Below are 12,478 nucleotides of genomic sequence, written 5' to 3'. Positions count from 1 at the left end.
AAACACTGCCCCCAAGGCTGCCCTAATTGTTCCTGGCAGACAACCATCCCCGACCCCCGCCCCAAAGAATCACTGGCAGGGGAAGGGAGGATACCGAGGAAGGTGGGCAAAGCCTAACAGTTAAAACTTAAAAGGGAGAGACGAACAGGAGCATTCGAGAAGCCTCGGGCGACGTTCGAGAAAGCCCATTGTAATTCACGCTTGTAAACTGCTCCCCACAGTTCACAGAGGATTTATAGCCACGCTTTCTTAGGGCCCTAACAGCAAGCCCGTTATTAGTTATTAAACGGAGAAAAGCGTGGCGCGAAGAGCTGAGTGTCACGCCCAAGGTCAGGAAAAAGGCTGGGGCTGCAATTCGAGCGCTACCCCAAGAGATGCACTAAGCAGTGACAAGGAAACGCCTGGAAGAGAAGTCAGGCGCTGGCACAGAGGTGCCCCCGAGGAGCTCGGGAAGGGTGCAGGTGCGGGGCGGGGTGGAGGAGAGGGAGCAGGGGGCCCGGGGCTGGCGGACCTGGGCCTGGAGAGGCCGGGAGACCCGGGCGCCAGCAGCCGGCCCGGCCCCGCCCGGCCCAGCCCGCCGCACTCACCCGAGGCCCGGGCGGGGTCGCCCGGCGCTGCGGGGTCGCCCGGCGCTGCGGCTCCTCCCGGCCTGCGGCGGCGGCGGCGGCGACTGCAGCGGCCGAGGCAGGGACGCATCATGCGGCCGCGCTCATGGCCGGGCCGCGGCGGGCCCCAGGGCTCGGCTCGGTCCCGCCGGGCCGGTCGGAGGAAGGCGGCTGCAGAGCGGACACGAGAGCCGGAGCCCAGCCTGGGGAGCAGGGCGGCACGACCCCCGGAAGTGAACCCGGCGAGGTCGGCGGCGCCGCGCTTGCGCAGTTCCGGCCGCGCCGTGCCCGCGGAGCGGGGTGCTCGAGGCGGTTTCCGGGGACTGGGCGGCCTGGATCCCTCTGGGACCGAAGGTCTTAAAGACTGACAGTTTCCAGAGAAAGGCGGCTCTTAGTCGCAGGCTCCCGTCGCGAAAGTAAAGGGATCCATGCAAACCGAGGCCCGGAAGAGACAGCCTGGCGGCTACGGGCTGCCGCGAGGTCCAAGCCCCGTGGTTAGGCGTTCCTGCTCGGGGCGGAATTCTCGCCCGGCGGTCCGGAGCCCGCGGCGGCGTCCCTGAGCCAGCTTTCGGTGTGGCCTGTGCGGTGTGCGGGGATGAGAGCTCGGAACGGGGGTTGATGGAGGAGCGGGAGTGGCAGTGAAACGACCCAGCCAGAAAGCACGTGGGGAGAGGGGACAGCGCCATTGGAGGCCTGATTTCTGATCCGCTGAACCGGTGGTTTCTCCCTGAGGGACCTGGAAACCAGCATCCCAGCGACGCCTTGCAGATGCTGAGTCCTAAGGTTTTCGAAGGTGAAAACGTGGTTGGTTTGGGGGACGGGGGCATGTTTCTTGTAATATTTGGAACAATTTCCGCAGGGCTGGGAAGTGGGCGCTCAGTTAGCGTTCGTTGTTAAACAAGTGCTGGCTGACTTGTTAGATTGATGAGAGCGGCAATTACAGCAGGGGGAACCCATCAGCCTCTCACTGTGGGCGAGCCACCTTCTCACTAGTTACCGTCCTTGCTCCCAGAAATGCTAATCCAGCTAAACTTTGGAAGTAAAGGGTGCATTCATCATCAAAACTCCAACTTTAAAAGGATAAAATTTTGTTACTGTATTTCGTATTCAAAATGGTACTTGGCATTCAGTCGTCTCTTGTTGAGCCCCCCATCTCCTGATATATTTCTTTCCACAAGGAAGAAAAGAGGTAGGCCTCCCATTCGTGGTCAGTCCTTTTTATATAGATTGCAAGAAAGGACAACATCAAGACTGCAAGTGGCTGCTGTGCTTAAGATGCTCTTGCTGTGAGCAACGTTAAGAGTATCTTAAAAAAAAAAGTTTAACGAGGAGCTCCTGTTGTGGCTCAGCAAGTTAAAGACCCCACATTGTTTCTGTGAGGATGCAGGCTCCATCCCTGGCCTGGCTCAGTGGGTTAAGGATCTGGCATTGTCCATGCTGTGGCTCGGGCTCAGTCCCTGTCCTGGGAACTTCTGCTTGCTGCAGACCTGGCCAAAAAAAAAAAAAAAAAAGTTAAATTAACACTCTGTGACTCTCACACAAATATAAACACATGTTAAAGATTTAATTTAACTCATGAATTCTTCAGCAGCATATGGAAGATAATACAAGAGGTTTAAAGATGAATCCAAAAGGCAGGCAGATGTGTAGGGTGTCAAGAAGGCTACAGTGAACTCCTGAAATGAACTCCGGGGGCAAAACTGGCTTCTTCTGCAGTGGGGACTCAAATGAACTTGCACTAGATGAGATTCGTTTATATGTCTGGTATTGGTGGGCAGGAAACTGGTCCCACACCAGGGTCAGAGCCAAAGACTTGTGATCAGATTTACGCAAGACAATACTGAGACAGGCCGGTGCTGAGGCTGGGATAGCACAAGCTCCGTTCAGTGGCCAAAGAAGGGAGAAACTGGAACTTAGTTCACAATCAGCTTCTTCTTTTTTGGTCTCTTTACCTTTTCTAGGGCCGCTCCCGAGGCATATGGAGGTTCCCAGGCTAGGGGTCGAACCAGAGCTGTAGCTACCGGCCTACGCCAGAGCCACAGCAACACGGGATCCGAGCCGCATCTGCGAGCCACACCACAGCTCATGGCAACACCAGATCCTTAACCCACTGAGCAAGGCCAGGGATCAAACCTGCGACCTCATGGTTCCTAATTGGATTCGTTAACCACTTAACCCCCACAATCAGCTTCTTGACGCAATTCAAATTACAGAGGAGGTGGAGGTGAAAAGTGGGGGACTGTTCATGACTTACTGGGGAACTGGCCCCGTTAGGACCTGGAACTGATGCAGCACTTCTTTTTAGTGGTTACATGGCTTTTCCGGGTTTTGTCACGGCCACCTTCACTTGGCCACCTTCACTTGTCATGGTGCTGGTGGGTGCTAATATAGTACACTGAGCTTATGCTGAGGCTCAAGGTTTACTGGAAGTCAAAACCTTCCACCATCTTGGGCCTAGTTGGCTCTAACCAATTCTTTTTTTTTTTTTTTTTTTTTTTCTGTTTGCAGCCTCCTCCTGAAACTTAGATGAGAGTCATGGCTTCCCATTCAAGGGAGGGGCAGGGATATGATTCTGGGGCAACCGCCTTGGTAACAGAATCACTTGCATTGCTATCAATTCTCCAAAAGCTACAATATAAAGAGGTTGAAGCAAAGAAAAAAAAAAAAAATCCGGAGAACCGGATAACCCAAGGGCGTGCAAGACAACGCCTCTTTCTGCATTGAAGACACCCCATAATCTTGACTCATTGCAAAGTATTTCACACGAAAATAAAGAGTCGAGGTATCTGTGCCATATAATTCTCCTCTGTCTCCACACTCGTTTGTGCTATCTGCGTGCTTTAGTTACTAGCATAGTTTTGTTTATTATAACTTTAAATTTGCACCCTTGCTAAAGGAAATAGTACAATAAAATCATTCATTAAAATATTTAATGGGGAGTTCCCGCTATGGCACAGTGGGTTAAGGATCCAGCGTTGCTTCATCTGCGGCCTAGGGTTGCAGCTGTGGCTCAGATTTGACCCCTGGCCTGGGAGCTTCCCTATGCAGCAGATGCGGCTCCCCTCCCTCCCCGCCAAAAAAAACCAAAAAACCTCTTATCAAGGATTTTCATGTCTTTCTCAACAGAGTTGACGTGTGGTCTCTACAAGTCATTTCCCCTCTCCAAGCCTCAGCTTTTTTTTTAATCGCTAGAATACGAGATCACACTTGATTTCTAAGGTTTCTTCCTGTTTGAAGACTGGTTCAACACAGTTTTTGCCTCCTTGATTTCACTAAGCCCCATGGAGCCAAAAGCCTCCTGACACTGGAGGCCCTTGCAAGGATGGGAGATATCCCATCTCCAGGGTTAATTCTGATTTCCCAACAGGAGCTAGTTTCCAGCCAGCCATACATCCTAGGAAATGGGTTTTTTTTGTTTGTTTTTTTAGGGGGAGCTTCAGAGATCTCTTGCGGCACAGCAAATTAAGGGTCCAGCATTGTCGCTGTTGCGGCTCAGGTCTCTGCTGTGGCGCAGCTTTGATCCCTGGGCTGGGACCTGTCCATGCCTCAGGTGCCGCCAAAAAAAATAAATAAAGCGGAGCCTCCATTCAACCACGTGAAAAGATGCTCAGCGTCATTGAAAGTAAAAGGAATGAATGCAAATTTAAAGGACAGAGATCCCATGTTTCACCTAGTGGGTGGGCAAAGAAAAGTCTGGTGAATCTCTGGGTTGGCAAGGTGGCGCCGTTGCCATTTCAGCTCTCTGCCGAGCACAGCCGCCGTAGGAGCCCCAGAAATGTAAGTGGACGCACCCCGTGACCCAGCATCCCATTCAGGGATTCACCCCGCAGGTGGACTCGCCCACGTTCACAGCGGTGTTTGTGCTTGAGTATTTTTGTTGAAGCAGCCACATCGCCCTGTGTGTCATCAGTAGAGTCATAAAGTATGTGCTTCTTACAGAGGGAACCCTGTGGGTACGGTGGCCTTCAAGGGATATTAAGACTACTGTGAGAACTGTATTTGTGTAGAAAAGACGATTTGAGGGATACGGATGTTTCTGTGGACACAGGATATCCCTGGCAAACTATGCAAGGAATAGGTCTGTAACTTGACAGATGTTTCAACCACGTATCCATTTTTAAATACTTTACCACTAAAATTAAAGAGACAACCCAGTTGAACAATCTGCAGAACCCTTGAACAGCTATTTCACAAGGAAGAGCCAAAACATGAAAAAGTGCTGCTTCGCATTAGCCATCAGGGAAACGCCGACTTAAACCGCAATGAAATACTAGTTACACACCTACCAGAATGGCCCGTGTGAGACGACACCCCGCGTGGCAGGTGTAGGAAGTAAGCAGGACTTGCACCCACCTCACCGCTGGGGGCGGGAGGGTGATGGTTAAACCACCTGGACAACCACTAGGAGTGTCTGCTGAAGATGGCCCAAAAGACCTGTGCTAGAATGTTCCCACAGGACACGGTACAGCCTTGTTCCTGGACATCCGGCTTGTTTCCAGCGTGGGGCTAGAATGAACGGATAGTGGCATACCTTTGCCACGAAATACGAAGGAACACCACATACTGAAAAATCTCTCCCGAAGACTACACCCTATACGATTTCATTTTATTTTTTGGCTTTTTAGGGCCGCACCCACAGTCTATGGAGGTTCCCAGGCTAGGGGTCGAATCGGAGCTGTAGCCACCGGCCTACGCCACAGCCACAGCCACAGCCACGCCAGATCCAAGCCGTGTCTGTGACCTACACCACAGCTCACGGCAATGCCAGATCCTTAACCCACTGAGCGAGGCCAGGGATCGAACCCGAAATCTTAGGGTTCCTAGTTGGATTGGTTTCCACTGCGCCACATGGGGACTCCAATATAAGATTTTATTAATAAAAAGCTCCAAATCGAGCACAGTTGATCTTCAGGATGGGAAGAAAGGGCAGGACAGTGGGTACCGTGGAGTGGGATGGTAGCATCCTAGTAATACCCTTTTTCTTGATCTGGGTGCTGGTTGTATGGGTGTTCTCTTGGTAAGAACGCATCCCCAACCTTGTACCTGTATGATTTGCGGAGGAGAGACTTCCAAGGGTTGTACAGTAGAAAATCAGAAATTTCTTCAGAAGGAAGTTTGGCTGGTTTCTTATTTTTTCCCATCGAGTTTGTGGTGCTGAGCGCATCAGCGGGACCAGGGGAGCCAGGAGGCTGAGACTCCACAGCCCCCGGTGTCTGACAAGGCACACGAAGTCTAACCCCCCACGTGGTGTGATGCATTCCCGATTCCTCTTCCCTGCGCCCCCTCCCTCCTGCTGTGGGCTGAGCCTGCTGGGCCTGTGCCCGGCGGGGGAGGTGTGTGGCTGGCAGATACGATGCAACCCAAACTGAGCACCCAGCCCAGGGCTCTGCGCCCCTTGGATAGCCAGCTTCTCGGGGCACACCTTCCTGGCGCCCTATCTGAAATTCCACCCACTGCCATTCCTGCAACGTGTCACGTCCCTCTCCCGCTTTGCCCCTTGTCATAAGTCACTAGCAGCCCCTGTCTTTCTCTTATTTCTCCCCCCCCCCCACACCCTGCCATGCCACTCGAACCTCAGGAAAGGCAGGAATCTGGGGGCCTCGCTCACTGCCAGGACGTAGGCACTCCGTGGCTGCGCATCCAACAGATGAACAAGCTACGGTTGGCCCTTTTCTCAGATGAAACGGGCCCGAGAGCCTTAAGTGCTGTGCTCAAGGTCCCGCCCTAGCAGGGGAGCCTCGCTGCCTCATAGACACACTTTGCCCTCAGGTCCCCGTGAAACGGGCACCATCCCTTGGTGTGGCTGAGAAGTCAGGCTCCGCGTTGAGTGACCTCCCCAGCGAGGCAGAGCGCAGCTCTCCTGTCTGGCTCTCCTGCTCTGGATACCGTAACATTGTCACCCTCTGAGGAGCCAGAGGCGTCCCTCACACCCCAGTCCGCTACACCAGGTCCCCAGGGCTCAGGTGCCACGTGAGTGCTCTGCTTGCTGCTGCTGCACCATGCTTCCTGGCAGCAAGTCCCTGCCCCTCTGTGCTCTGGCTCCAAAAACCCAGCCCTTGTCTTTCTTCCACCCCAGCCTCCAGATCCTTAGCTTAGACCTATAGTGGTTCACTCAACAAGTATTTAATGATGGCCTCTCGCCTTGGCACCCCCTTAGGTGCTGCTGACCCAACAAAGCAAAACCAAAGTCCCCGCCTGTCAGGGAGCGCAGAGACTCATCAAACAGGTAAATAAGAATACAGTCAACTTACAAGGACGACTGCTGTGCTCCCGTCGAGGAAAAGACGTAAACAGGGAGCCAGGGCACCTGGGCATCGACCTGGCCTGGGGTCGCAGGGGAGGGCTTCCTCTACGACGTGATTTTGGGAAGGACACGTGGGTATTTGATGAGGAAAGGAAAGGCGGGCGGGAGTGGAGAAAGAGCTCGAAGCAGAGCTAGGTGTGGAGGCGCTGGCTGGAGAGCAGCAGGGACTGGTGGAGTTTCTGCGAGGAGCCCTGTGCAGAGAGCACGGCGTGGGGATGTGGCTTGGGACCTGGCTGCGGAGCTCGGGAGGGGCCGGTTCTTAACAACCAAGGAGGGATTCTGGCCAAATCTGAGGGCCGTGGCGGCCACTGGAGGGTTTGATCACATTTGTGGTTTGTAAAGGTCACTCCGGCTGCTCATTGGCAAAGAGACCGGCAAAAGGCAAGGACAAATGCAGGGAAATGTCCACTAATGAATGTTGATGGAAGAATCACATGGCAGCAGTCGACATTCTGCAACCACCAGGGCATCGCCCTTGATGGATGGTGAGCCACTGGGGGAAAGTTCACGGGAAAATAGAAGTAGTACATTTAGATATCTAAGTAGTCTCGAAGCTTCTTCCCCACAGATTGCTAATTCCTCACAAAGGGAGAATAAAATATATTTAGGACGTTCTCTTGTCCCACAGCTAGTTACGGATCCAGTGTTGTCACTGCAGCAGCTTGGGTCGCTGCTGTGGCTCAGGTTTGATCCCTGGCCCAGGAACTTCAGCATGCTGCGGATAAGGCCAAAAAAACAACAGGAGTTCCCAGTCGTGGCTCCGTGGTAACGAACCTGACTAGCATCCATGAGGATGTGGGTTCGATCCCTGGCCTTGCTCACTGGGTTAAGGATCAGGCATTCCTGTGAGCTGCGGTGTAGGTCGCAGACTTGGCTCGGATTCCGTGTTGCTGTAGCTGTGGTGTAGGTCGGCAGCTGCAACTGTGATTCAACCCCTAACCTGGGAACCTTATGCCACGGCCCTGGGGGAAAAATAAAACAAAACAAAACAAACAAAAAAAATACCAACAAAAGCCTTTCCGATGGAGAAATCTATTACCATTTCAATCTTGGGTCAAACACCAAATATCAGCAATAATGAGACAAACTGATGTTTGTGCATCCTGGTAGGATGCCCTGAGGACACACATCATTTATGCAGCACTGCTGCCAAAAATGTGTTCCCTGACTCCGTGTAGGGGCAGTCAGAACAATGTACCCTGAGAGGCGTTCACACAGCGCGCAGCCTCTACTCTCAATGCCAGAGTCCCGGAGGACAAAGGAAAGCTGAGAACCCTTCCAGATTCAAGGCATTTAATGGAATCCTTTAACGGACTCTGCCTCGAAAATGGAAGGAGGGGCCCCAAGCCGAAGAAGGCAGGCAGCCTCCATAAGCTGGAAAAGGCCAGGAAATCTTCCAGAGGCTCCGCGAGGAACCAGCCCTGCTGACAGCTCAGTTTTAGGAATTGGCCTCCTGAACTGTAAGGCAATAAACTTGTATTGTTTGAAGCTACTGCGTCTGCAGTAATATGTTACAAAGGGGCCAGGGAAAAGGGACGTGGTGGACAACCAGAAACAGACCCGACGCCGCCGAGCCCCGCCACCTGCTTTATCTCATATAATAGTTTTTTTTTTATTGATCTTCTAATCAAAGTATTTTGCATATTGATTCAGCCATCAAATAAATATAGTACTTCTCCCACCTTTTCCTCACGGCCTTTATTCAGTATCACAGACTCTCTCGGTGAATGTTTTATTCCAGGTATGTGTTGCTTTCCCTTGCCTGCCCAGAATCTGTCCCCCCTTCTCCTGGCAAGGGCACCTCTGTTTCCTGTGGGGACCCACCCCTCCTGTCCTCTCTACCCAGGTAGTTAGGTGGGGCTATTCCTGCCTTCTGTCCAGATGCGCCAATCCCAACAACCTAGCCTCAGAGGTGGTTCAAGGGCCTGAGCCCATGAGTGAGGCTAGTGCATGCGGACCAAATCCTGACACGTTTGCTGGAAATATCGAAGGAGAAAATCCTTTTTTTCCACCAGGGCTGCTAGGTTGAGAGGACATAAGCTTGCTGCTGCTGAAGACCAGGCTATAAAAAGGACCTGATCTGCGAATGAAGCCCAGCTCAGAGGGACACAGTCAAGTAGGGCAGAGAGACCAAATTCTCATGACCTCATTTGTGCTTCTGGACCCGACTGGGCCAACCCCAGAACTTTCCAGTTACATAAGCTACTATATCCCCCCCCCCTTTTTTTTTCTTTTTAGGGCTGTACTTGCAGCATATGGAGGTTCCCAGGCTAGGGGTCACATTGGAGCAGCCGCTGGCGGCCTATAGTACAGACCTATGCCACAGCTCATGGCAGTGCTGAATCCTTAACCCACTGAGGGAGGCCAGGGATCGAACCTGCATCCTCACGGATCCTAGTTGGGTTCGTGAACTACTGAGCCATGACGGGAACTTCTACATTCCCTTTTTTGAAACACCAGTTTGGTTTGACTTCTGTCACATGTAACTGATAGATCTCTGGTCAACACACCTCCCAGGTCCAAATACACTCTTTCTTCCGTATTTCCTTATCCAGCCTGTAGATTTTATAGCAGAAACATGGTTAACCCAGCAAGGCTTCACCATTGCTGCTCCTCTTGTGAGGGTTACCAGCGCTTTTCCTGAGTCATCTGTCCTGAATGTTTCCCAGGCCCAACATCAAGCTCACAGGTCTGTGGTTTGCAGATCTTTCTTCCTCTTTTTATTTTTTTTATTTAAAAAAACTTTTTGGGGCCCCCACCTGCAGCATGCAGAAGTTCCCAAGCCAGGGATTGAACCTGTGCCACAGCAGCAACCCGAGCCACTGCAGTGACAATGCCAGATCCTGAACCCGCTAAGCCACAAGGCAACTTTTCTTGCCCCTTTAAAAAATGGCCATGTCTGAGTTCCCTGGTGGCTCAGCGGGTTAAGAACCTGGCATTGTCACTAATGTGGCACAGGTTCCATCCCCGGTCCCAGAATTTCTGTATGCTGTGGGTGCAGCCGAAAGAAATAAATTGAAAAATAAAATAAAACGGCCTTGTCATCTGCCTCTCTCCAACTCTCTGGCAAGTTCAGAAGATCTTGTATGAGGTGTGCAGAGACAGGTCCATAGGACTCTCTTTGAGGAGAAATATTTCCCTAAATGGAATCACACCCTTTTCCAATTTTTCTGAATAGTTGGTATCATGAGAGCCACATGAAGGCTGCAAGAGTCCATGGCTGATGCCAGGTTCACTCACTGAATCAAGGGAGGACTTCCTCCAGCTGCAGATGCAAGCCCCCTCTGTTCCCAAAACGACTTTTTTTTTTTGTTTTGCTTTTTCGGGCTGCACTCACGGCACATGGAGTTTCCCAGGCTAGGGGTTTGAGCTGTAGCTGCCACCACCGGCCTACACCAGTCATAGCAATGCTGGATCCGAGCTGCGTCTGCGACCTACACCACAGCTCACAGCAATGCCAGATCCTTCACCCGCCGATCGAGGCCAGAGATCGAACCCGCAACCTCATGGTTCCAAGTCGGATTTGTTTCTGCTGAGCTACAACAGGAACTCCCCAAAGAGTCTTCCCGATGGGCTTGTATTTGGCTGCGTGCAGGGCAGAGCCTCACAGGGACCAACGGCAGGCCCACCCAGCTGTAGTGCCCGCACGAGGGAAGGAATGCTTTACAGTCCTGTCTCCCTGAGTTCACACCAAGCTCGAAACACCCAGAGGTCCAGTTACTTATACGCGGTGGCTACACCAAGTTGGTCCAGCAAATCTGGAATAGACCCGAAGCAGCTGTGGCACTAGAAGCCTCGTGACGCTTGGGGAACTGTAGCTCTCGGCTATTTCCTTCGTCCTGGTCCCTTAGCTTTTCCAAGCAAGTCCTAAATCCAGTAGGCCATCTTGCCAGGAACCAGCAGCTTCACACTTGAGGCACAGGAAAGACATGTGACCATCAATCCAGATGTCACCGTTTCCCCGAAGCGGCAGAACTCAAGGTCCTCATGCATAACTCCTAGGACTTCAAAATGGACAATCCGCCCTGGTTCAGATACCCGGGCCTTTCTTTATTTAAAGGGAGAGCTTTATTGTTTTGCAGAGGCAACCCCCCAAAGGAGCACTATACCTCTGTAGCGAAGCTCTGGAAGTGTCTTCAGAGAATGCCGAGGTTTCAGCACACTGCAAAATCAGCCCTCTATTTTGCTAGGTGCTGAAACCCAGTTTGCCATAACCTCAAAATTCCTGGGAGTGTATGTGTCAGTTTATGTTTCTGTACTTGCTCTAGAACTGAAAAGGCTTCCTTTTTTTTTTTTTTTTTTTTTTTTTTTTTTTTTTTTACCTTTTGTGGGTTTGTTTATTTGAAGAGTTGCCGAAGAAACCCAAACCGGTAGCCTGAAAATTGTATTTATTCTATCTGGTCAAAAGATGCTGATTGGCCTAGAAGTTTTGAAGAGGGAGGTGGAACCTATCAGCTTTTAAGATGCCCCCCTTCAAAAAAAATCAATCGGCCTCAAATTGCCCTTCTCCTTCATGCACCCTTACCTGACCTGTTTCACTAGTATGTTACTGTCAAAACTTCACCCTAGAGTTCCTGTCGTGGCTCAGTGGTTAACGAATCCAACTAGGAACCATGAGGTTGCGGGTTCGATCCCTGGCCTTGCTCAGTGGGTTAAAGATCTGGTGTTGCCGTGAGCTGTGGTGTAGGTTGCAGAGGCGGCTCGGATCCCGCGTTGCTGTGGCTCTGGCGTAGGCCGGTGGTTACACCTCCGATTCGATCCCTAACCTGGGAATCTCCATATGCCATGGGAACGGCCCAGGAAAATGGCAAAAAGCCAAAAAAAAAACCCAAAAACACACAAAAAAAGACTTCACCCTAAAACTCTCAAACAGGCGAGCAGGAAGTGGCGAATGGCGTCCTTGTATTAAAGGTGCGGCCACCAGAGCGGGGAAGCAACCAGCATCAGGCTCTATTTCCTGGACCCCGGCCGGGGCTCCCCCCACCCCACCGCCCCCCACATCACCCACTCATTTGCTCCAAGAATGGCCTGCTTTTACCCAGCTCTTCTCGGCCCGGGAGAACACCCTAGTTTTGAGATCAGGGAAACGGAGTTCTCGGGATCCTGGGTCACCGGGACCCACGGGAAGGCCCCGAACGTGCTCCCAGGGGGCGGGGGACCAGGCAGACGGGGAGACGCAACCCCAGCCTGCCGCCACCCCGACAGGCGAGGAGCCCCTCGGGCGCTCAGGGGGCCCCGCACCAGCCGCGCCGACACGTGACGCCGCTCGCGGACCGCCCCGCGCCTGCGCAGACCGGGCCGGGGGCGGGCACGGCCGGTTGACGGACAGCTCGCGCGGGCCGGCGCCTCAGAAGGACCCGACTCAGGCCGGCGCAGCCGCTGCTCCGCCGAGTCAGACGGCGCCCGCCGGCTCCCCGGTCCGTCCTGCCGGCCCTCGCCGCGGTGAGAGGGGCCCCGCCGGCGCCCGTGAGGGGAGGGCGTGCCAGGTTCCCTGGACGGCGCGGGGGCTCTCCGGAGGGCTCCGCCGGAGCGCCCGGGCACCGGCGGGTGATGGGCCATGGGGAGGGGG

At 53.0% G+C, this 12,478-nt stretch overlaps 2 protein-coding genes across 13 annotated transcripts in view; one reads left to right on the top strand and one right to left on the bottom strand.

Moving 5' to 3' along the window:
• Positions 1–840, bottom strand: part of ZDHHC7 (zinc finger DHHC-type palmitoyltransferase 7) — a 31,664-nt gene extending 30,824 nt beyond the window's left edge. For all 3 annotated transcript variants that reach the window (XM_013998148.3, XM_003126823.7, XM_084959350.1), the window contains exon 1: positions 588–840. The gene's annotated coding sequence lies outside the window, so the exon portion shown is untranslated. The remainder of the gene's footprint in view (positions 1–587) is intronic.
• A 64-nt stretch (positions 841–904) lies between these two features.
• KIAA0513 overlaps positions 905–12,478 on the top strand; it is a 58,593-nt gene continuing 47,019 nt past the window's right edge. For 6 of the 10 annotated variants that reach the window (XM_021093721.2, XM_005664311.4, XM_084959339.1 and 3 more), the window contains exon 1: positions 12,259–12,351. The gene's annotated coding sequence lies outside the window, so the exon portion shown is untranslated. Of the gene's footprint in view, positions 1,399–6,762; positions 6,832–12,258; positions 12,352–12,478 lie in introns of those variants that run through there. The other 4 variants (XM_084959343.1, XM_021093719.2, XM_084959340.1 and 1 more) reach the window with 2 other exon arrangements.

This window comes from Sus scrofa, chromosome 6, assembly GCF_054392235.1.
Source record: "Sus scrofa isolate SSC_HxYL_T2T_F1_AM1 chromosome 6, Sscrofa_HxYL_maternal_Yorkshire_Landrace_v2.0, whole genome shotgun sequence".
Classification (NCBI taxonomy): domain Eukaryota; kingdom Metazoa; phylum Chordata; class Mammalia; order Artiodactyla; family Suidae; genus Sus; species Sus scrofa.
This window is presented reverse-complemented; position numbering and strand designations above follow the sequence as displayed.